Below are 9,077 nucleotides of genomic sequence, written 5' to 3' on the forward strand. Positions count from 1 at the left end.
CCTATGTGAAATCGCGGGAAGGTGTCAGTGTTCAAAGCGCTCACAACACAGGGACGAAGAAACATTCGTTCCTTTCTTTGTTCGTGAGTGCTTTGAACACCGAGATGAACAACTACCAACTACCCAACTGTCCGTTCTGATGCAGTACATCACACTCTGTACAGTGCACGTCAAACTCACGGCAGCTACCGGTTCAACTATACTCCCCCATAGCCAGAGGCGGGTCCAGTGATAACCAGCTTGTGAGTGTGCGTGTCTGTTGTGGGGGCATGGGTGGCACAGAAGACTGGACAGCGCTCAGATAAGGAGGCAGGGTCGGGACAATCGCCTCAGCGCACACACCCCACCCCCCGTTCCCCCTTTTTACTCGCCAGAGTTGACAGCCTCAGAGGTATAATGTTTCGTTAGGGCCCTCTCTCTATTTTAAGTTGCGCTATGTTTCCATACATCTCGCCGTCAATTCCTCTTGTGCCAGCGAGGACTGCCGGGTGATGCGGACATCTGGGGGCGACAGCGTAAGCCGTTCTTTTACCCGCCGCGGTGGCTTGGTGGCTCAGGCGTGGCGCTGCTGAGCACGAAGTCGCGGTTTCGATTCCCGGCCGCGGCGGCCGCTTTTCTGATGGAGGCGAAAAGCAAAAACGGCCGTGTGTACGAGATTTCGGCGCACTTTAAAAATCCCCAGGCGGTCAAAATAAATCCGGAGCCCTCCACTACGGCGCGCCTCACCGCCTCCGTTGCGTCGGCGCGTTAAAGGGACAGACAACCGATTTTTGTCGAGTTCTTTTGTCGAGTCGATTTTTGTTCTCTACACCAAATGAAAGCCACCGTTTTATATAGCCGGGTAACCCCAAGCAATTTATAAACAAATTGGCGTAAATAATTTTAATTTGGCAGCAAACTTTATGAAATCGTAAAGGTAGCGGTTCGTAGTGTAGAAACTTGACACTACAATATATGTGTGCCTGTTACGTGACCTGCAAACCTAGCACCTACTGTGACTACGGAAACGTTTATTCACTTATTGAAAACCTTTGGGTTTAAGTATTTCCATAAGTTTAAATTGTATATGCATTTTTTAACATTATTTTGCAATTTTTAAGAAACACCGCCCGCCGCCGCTGGGTTGGTCTCAGTGTGGCTGACTGAGCTTCCATCCCCAGAATCAACGGCAGCGTTCAGTAAACAGACCCAGTGAAGAAGCTTTGACGATTCTGCCTGAGTAAGGGGTGGTTCTCGTGCCGAAATATTCGATTTCAGTTTCCAAGTACGCCAACGGCAGCTTAAAAAAATGGGCCCATCTCCCCGCGAGGGGGACTCGAGTAAATGCGTCGCATAGGGGGTGGGTGTATTGCGTTAACGTTTAGTGTTTGGGGAGTTGGTGGTAGTGAATGCGTTGTATCAGCAGCTTCTTGACGTAGTTTGAATGAGTCAAGGATATAAGCCGCGTTCGTAGCCTCCCATTCTGTGTCGGCTTTGTGGCGCAGTGGGTAGAGCACCATGTACATTGCGTTCCGCCCGCAGGGTCGAGGGATCGAAACCAGGCGCCGGATAGTATTTTTTTATATAGTTTGAATGAGTCAAGGATATAAGGCGCGTTCGTAGCCTCCCATTCTGTGTCGGCTTTGTGGCGCAGTGGGTAGAGCACCATGTACATTGCGTTCCGCCCGCAGTGTCGAGGGATCGAAACCGGGCGCCGGATAGTATTTTTTTATATAGTGTAGGGGGAGGGGTGCGGACTACGACTACGGACGTCAACGCGGGTGACATCGTGAGTTACTGAAATGCTCTGCATTTAAAAAACAGGACACGCCCGGGGTAGCCCGGGGAGAATCGAACTACCGACATCCACAACGTGATGCCAGATTCTACCTATTGTCCGTACAGATGGCGCCTTCGTGCAAAATAGACTAGTGAATAAAAAAAACACCTAAAGGAATAAGAAAACCTGCGATTCACACTTTTTTTCGCTGGGGACAAGTTTTTAAATATCGCTTTTAATCTCGCATACAGACAAAAGTATGTTGCTGCGCTACTGTATGTCATGGTTGCCAGCATGATTTTTTGGGAGGACACATACAGCTCGTAGATCTAAAAATCTCGATTTAAAAAGTTCTGGGGCGTTGTCAGCAAAACCGCTTCTCGTTAAGGTGCTTTAAGGGATGCCATTTCATTTGGGATAGAGAACATATACTCGACAAAAATTGGTTGTCTGTCCCTTTAAACCCAACAATCATCGTAAGCCGTTCTTTTTTTCTTCTTCTCCTTCTCCCGGTTACCGTTACAGATTTTGAGCACTTTCATTCGAAATTTCCTTTTGACTGTTTCTCCCCGCGCCGGCATTACTGGTGTAACCAGCACATCAGGCAAAGCCGACTTCGGGCGACCTTTCAAGCAGCAGGCAAGAGGAAAATCTCCCCACACTTGTTAACCAATCATTTTGCTCTCTGCAAAAGGTCTTCGCGACCATTTCACGTTTAAGAGAGTGCATATTCCGACCTGTGCGGGCGCGGATGGTTGCCGGGGAGGGGAAGTTTGTGTTCCAGCAGGTCCCACTGGCCCCTGGAGCGACTGCGCTGGCGCCTCTTTCGCTTGAAGTACGAGTCCCGCAGGGTGCGTCACTGAGTCTGGCACTTTTCAACTGCGAAACATTAAAGAAATTTCGAAAAACGAGCAAATTGGAACTGTAGGATAAATGCGCAAGCCGCTCCGCTAATCGCCGAGCTCTCTTTGAGGTCACCTTCACTACTACGCCCACTTTCATCGCTGGAACGATATGCCAGGGGCAATGGGGCTGTGGGATATCAAAGTACAAAGACTCTAGGGGTTTTCATCGAATACCTCCGTACCCGTTGTGCCCTTACAAAATGTAACAAGCCGAGCTCCTGTAAAGTCACCTCCAATGTATACGAATATGCACTGCTGGGAACACGTTTTTAGCCTTAATATGAGAGGTCTCATATCAAAGTCTTAAAGGAGTACTGACACCAAATTTTGACGCCTAAAAAATGATATAATTGGCTTCAGTAGTTTGTACAGATGCCTCACAGAAATTTTTGCAGTGATCCGAGGCCGGAATCACATCTAAAATCGATTTTGATTGTCCCGGCCGCGAGCTTCCACAAATCGGCAGCACTAGCGAAATCGCTTTCGGCGTGACGAAACATCAGCCTGCGTGTCTGGCCAGTTCAGGGTGACGTCATATAGTCGTTTTCGGAACCGGAAACGATATCCTGCGCTGCTGTTGTCCGTGGTATTCGTTTGGGCAGGAGACGTGACCGTAGCTGTGTGAGCAATGCTTGTAAACGTTGCGTGTTCGACGTCTTTGCTCTCCAGTTCGTGGCCGGCGCATCGTGTTCCCTTGCACTGGTGCCGAAAACTGCGCGGTGCGCGATGTCGACGGGCACCGCGGCGACGCGGCGGTGCGCGTCGCCGAGCTCGCCCGAGTTGTGCTATGGCAAGCTGGCGGTATGCGAAGTACTGCTCGTGGAAGCCTGTCCGAGCAAATCGACGACGACGCCAAGATGCATTATTTTCCACGCGACGACATGCAGCGCTAAACGTGGACTGAGTTCGTGCGCGGCGGCGGCCGCAAGAACTGTTGCCCAAGCCAGCGGGCTCGGGGTTGCACGGGTCACCTTGGGTGTTGTGAACTTTAGGCTTAGTATCGCGGCGACTATTTGATCACTGGTATCTGTACAACTGCGAATTACCATCCCTTACACAACTTTTCACCACACTATCATCCCCTTTTTCGCATATGGAGCTTTATTTTGGCAATAATTTCCCTTTCAGCGATCGGTGACCAAGACATCTGCCGCGGCCTGTTTTGATTCTAGCGCGCAGGTGGCGTTATCTTTCGGCCGCTCGTCGCACCTCGGTGCCGGCACTGCTGGGTCGGAGCGCCGAACCTCCGCTTCCGGTCAGCGTAGGCTTACCATCGCGGCAAATATCTGAACACCACTTTTAAATTCAGCGCTGATAACAACCCCTAGCACAATTTTTCAACACACTAACATCTACTTTCTCGCATGTGGAACTTCTTTTTCGCGATCAGATTGATTAGGAGAGTGGCGACAAGCTGTTGCTATCACGGTCTGCGCCGGTTCGAGCCGCAGTGATATTAAAAAACGGACGACGGCGAAGACATCGCCGGCCTAATCGCCTGGCCAAATAAAGTTGTTCTGTTTGTCGGGTGGCAGCGACTCATCCGAGTCTGACGATTCAGACGACATGTCTACTGCGCGGGCGAGTGCGGACCATGTGCAATCGTAGCAGACGATGCGGCGAACGCATAGAGGAAAGAAAAACGTCCCTGACGTCACGGGTGAGACCGTGACGTAAAACTGGCCCGCTTGCAGGCTGGCCTTCGAACGGCCATTTTCCCGCGCGGCGACCAAATTTGAAATTGGTTGCAATAAACGTGCTATAATTAATTCTGTGTTGGCGGCTGATGGCTTTCGGTTCGATTTTCGTAATTACTGGGCCAATAGGTATTCTTTACAGCATAAAAACGGAAAGCACTGACACGAAATTTCTCGCTTTCCGTTCGGCCAGATACGCAGGCATCGGCCAGACATGCAGGCCGATGTTTCGTCACGCCGAAAGCGATTTCGCTAGTGCTGCCGATTCGTGGAAGCTCGCGGCCTGGACAATCAAAATCGATTTTAGATGTGATTCCGGCCTCGGATCGCTGCAAAAATTTCTGTGAGGCATCTGTACAAACTACTGAAGCCAATTATATCATTTTTAGGCGTCAAAATTTGGTGTCAGTACTACATCGGTTTGTTCACAAGGGTAATGCACTGCTGGGAGCAGTTTTTTTTTTTTTTCACTGAGCAGTATAAGCAGTCCTGTATTAAAATATAAAGGCCTTCGGACCTCATGTTAAATACCTCCACAAAACCCCGTTTATCCTAAGCGCGTTATACACAGAGCTCCTCTAAACTTGCCCCTGCTACCGTACAGAAATGCATAAGCGGGAAGTTATTTTTCCAGGGGCGAAATTCGCATTCATAGATGAAAATATGGAGGGTCTGAGTATTTTTACTAAAAGCATTGTCTTAAGCGGCGAAAGTATGTCGCATCACGCGTGACACGCGGTTTCCTGGCTGGGTCGACAGAAGTGAAAAGCATTTGAAGTTCGAGTTTCCAGCGCCGCAGCCACACAGGCTACGTGGCTCACCGTAGTGGCGTGCTACGGACCTGTATATCGGCTACTCGTTGATCTTGGATGTCTCGTGCACACAGGCGTTCCTTTCGCGCCCTTGAGAAATTAAAATAAAAGCGCAACCTTTTGTATAGCAGCGCAACGCCGTAGCCACTACCCGCGCCACGCAACGAGTGGTTTTGGCTGTGGCGTTTGGTGCCATGGTGTACCTTCCAAACTCGCAGCTGGGGCTCAATTCTCTAAAAGGGCGGCCGTCGTTTCAGAGACGCTCAAAGCGATGTTTTACTTTGCGCGTCGTTTTCTGGCCGGGCCCGAAGTGGTCCTCCGGGGACGCCATGTAATGGACAGCCCACCCCCCCCCCCCTCCCCCTCCACAAGCAACGCCCCAACCCAAGAATACATGCATTTGCATGCCAACACCACGTCGCTTCAAAACGACGCCCGTCGTGTTAGAGAACAAAGCCCCAGCTGAACAAGTAGGAAACGTGGTCCTGACTGACGCCGTCACTTTGAGGGAAGCTGAAATTTTAACTATAGTTCAGCTGTCTGAGCCTTCGCAGCTCTTGAGCATGCGGTACGAGCACGAGATGTCGTCATTCAAGAATAGTCTGCAAAAAAAACGTCGAAAAAAAAATCACGCCATATCCACGGAATGAATGATGATAAGTGGGGCGAAGCTCGAGAGGGGGAGATCATCGGTAACCGTAACTCTCCCGTGAAAGTTCGCCCATTACATCATTAAGAAAGACGTAAGACTGTGTGCGTACATTGTACAAATCAACTTTTATTTTGTTCTTGTTCGTTTGTTGTTGTTCTAGGGTTCGTGAGGCTGCAAGCAAGCGCTCGTATCGGCAGGCAAACCCCGATGCAGTGAGAGCTCGCGAGGCGGCTGTAAAACGCATCAAGCGAGCTCAGCCCGAAGCTGCTGACGCGCGGTTTAAGCGCGACTTTCTAGACGAGATGCTTCGGCCTCTCTTTCGCGCACGGCGGGATACTGTCGGCGAGCGCGCGCTGCCGCCGCCCTGCGTGCCCTCCGCGCCGCAGCCTTGTCAACAACCACCTCCTCCATCCGGTGACTCGTTGCGAAAGAGGAAGCGCGTCAACAGCGATTGCCTTTTATAGTGTCAGTCACGTGCGACGTCATCATGACGTCACTCACACCAGCGCCACCTGCGAGTGAGTCATCGAACTAGGCGGTCACGTACCACGAGACACAAGGGATGGACAGACCCACGGCTTTAGGAGCTTCGCCCCTAAAATTGACAGTGACTTAGCTCGGCTAGGCCAAGATATACGTAGCGTGAGCTGAAGTTCAGCTGCTTATTCTGAGGTTTCCTCGTTGTCTAGGATTAGCTGATTATCATGCTTACTGCTGCTAAAACGATTTCCAATACAATCCAATACAATCCAGTCCAGTCGAGTCCCGTCACTCCTCCTTGCGCATGCGCAGCACGGCTCTCCAGGAGCCACGCGAAACGTCTATCAAGCGGCTCCGCTGCAGCGTCAGACTTGGCTACTGCGCAACAGAGGCGCACAGCTAGGCACGCGCCGGCGCCAGTGCGTCTGCCGTGGCTAAGACGTCACTCCTCTGGAATGCGCAGACCGGCGAATGAGCAGACCCAATTCTCTGCACACCCGTACTCCAATAGGATTGGATTTCAATCCAACACAATCCAATTTAATCCAAGCCAATCCGATCCGATCCAAACCACTCCAATGCTCCTCGCGCTTGCGCAGAACGGCCCTTCACGGCCCACGCGAAACTGCTCAACCTCGGCCAGTGTAGCTACAAAAAGATCCCTAGAACGCTGTGCTATGCGGAACCGTGGGGCGCCTCTTTACCAGGAACGCAATTGCCAGGCCCGTCTGTTTGCCCCGAGCTATCGTTTTCAGGGAATCTTCCTGAAAGAACTGGGAAAAGATAAAGCCTGCCACAGAATAGTACATGCACCTACTCTGGTTTCACGGGAAGAACGCCCTTTCGGAAATAGCCCGTACCTTTCGAAATTGCGTCGTTGATTTCACGAGGATCGTGTCAGCAAACAGCCGCACTCTTGTTTGCTTTATTGTTGCAGACACGACCGCTACGCGTCCAAAGGCATGCATTGGCGCTGCGAACGCTAGTGACCGCGGGAGAAACGCGCACACGCTGGAATGGTTCAAAGTTCGTTTTGTATTTTTCGTTATAGTACATTGAGAACTTATTTGATATGCGGAATTTTTTTATGCAATGCCGTTTAAGAAGGCCAAAATGATCAATATTTTCATGACTTCTATGATTACTAACGCGTGGCCAGTACTTATCGGCCGTAATCCGTCAGGAGCAGCAGAAGACAAAGAAAGCTAGAAGCCGATACACATGGCGTGGTTACGGCGGCTGTCTTCTCAAATTCGTTTGCTGTTGGGATGATAGGTTCATTTCACTTGAACGAAAACAGCTGTGTGAAGGGGCAAATAAATGTCACGGACCTTCACTATCACCAGTTATTACCCAGCGTTTTCATAGTGAACTCCCAGACGCGTCTGTTCTCCACGCCTTTGCTGAGACGTTGCAGACGCTCGAAATCCGCTGGTCACAAAAACGGTCAAAAAAATGTCTTCGCCTTCTGTACTCCTAGGCATGCACGTTCACAATGACAAGGATGTATACAGGTCTTCGGAACATCGTTCATACGAGCCTGCTCAAAAGCCAGAGCCGTACACGCGAAAGAGGACATGGATTGTGTTATACATGTTTTGAAGACCAGCGATCAGCTTCACCTCCCTCCCACGATATCCTAACTCCTATCAACTTCAACGACTGTAGATGGCACCACCAAGCAGCAACAAAGGCACCTTTTTCGTCTCCGAAGCGTCTAAGTTACCTTGCAAAAACCGGTACGCATCATTCAAGATATCTATTCATTCAAACAAGACCCACTCGTGGCTATGAGTGCTGCGGCGACGTCCATCCAAGCAGCTTCCCGCTTTTTGGACTCTTTCTGAAGCATAGAGTGGTGGGCCCAGGGATTCTTGTGCTTCTTTACCTGGCGGACGAGACTTTCGTTGAAGGACGCCACGCGTGCAGATATGCTCTACTGCGGCGCGTCAGATGGCGGATGCCTGCACCTTCGTCTTCGAGACGGTGCTATGGGCGCACGGCGTTTCTTTTGTATTCTCTCCGACCAGCGTGCGCCCTGTCCCCTTCCGGACAGTTATGAAACGAGCCAGAGCCTGGCGTAAACGTAAATGCGAGTCTGGGCTCACTGACAGGGCTGGCGGCATACGCTGTCGTCTGCTTCTCGCTGGCGCCTCTAGAAGATGACCTTGGAGAACAGAAGACGGCAGTTTTCTCACTTAAACAGCACCTTCAATTGCATTGCAAGCAACAAGAGATAGATAGAGAAGGAGAGACATAGAGACTTTACTGTCATCCCGTGCAACAACGTCTGGTGTCTTCATCCCATAAGACGTTGGACAAGGACCCATGGTCCCTGACGGCCTCCTCTGCCAGTGGGATGACACCAGCTTGTATCCGGCGAAGAGAGCTGAGCAATGCGGTGTCCCACCTCTCGTTGCTTGTTTTATGCATGGCTCATCTAAGTGAAAAGTGAAGTGAAAGAGACTTTAATGATTGCCGGCAACAAGCGTAATGTCTCCACTACGCCCGGACGTAGCCACTCGTCGATCCTGGTGGCATTCTACTAAGCAACACTTTCGCTACTCACTGCGGGGGTGGACACCCTTGTCCCCGAAGGGAGGGCGTCGGCCCGCAGCTTTCTCTCCGGTGCTGCCGTTCGAGAGCCGTTAGGACCTGCTGGACGGCTGAGAGTTGAATGTCCTTGTCGTAACTGCGTATGGCGTCTTGTAACCACGGCGGAAGGTCGGTCCTGGTTGAAGCTTCGTCTGGTCGCACTTCACAATCCCATAA

General features: G+C 50.9%; 1 long non-coding RNA gene across 2 annotated transcripts in view; it reads right to left on the reverse strand.

The window, feature by feature from the left end:
- The window catches only part of LOC144140935 (uncharacterized), a 14,191-nt gene extending 6,018 nt beyond the window's left edge, over positions 1–8,173 (reverse strand). Inside the window, exon 1 of one of the 2 annotated variants that reach the window (XR_013316394.1) lies at positions 8,088–8,173. This is a non-coding gene — a long non-coding RNA (uncharacterized LOC144140935). Of the gene's footprint in view, positions 1–7,165; positions 7,258–8,087 lie in introns of those variants that run through there. The other variant, XR_013316393.1, reaches the window with a different exon arrangement.
- Positions 8,174–9,077: the final 904 nt, after the last annotated feature.

The sequence above is a fragment of the Haemaphysalis longicornis genome, unplaced genomic scaffold, assembly GCF_048455015.1.
Source record: "Haemaphysalis longicornis isolate Haplotype H1 unplaced genomic scaffold, Haemaphysalis longicornis Haplotype H1 scaffold_563, whole genome shotgun sequence".
Lineage (NCBI taxonomy): Eukaryota > Metazoa > Arthropoda > Arachnida > Ixodida > Ixodidae > Haemaphysalis > Haemaphysalis longicornis.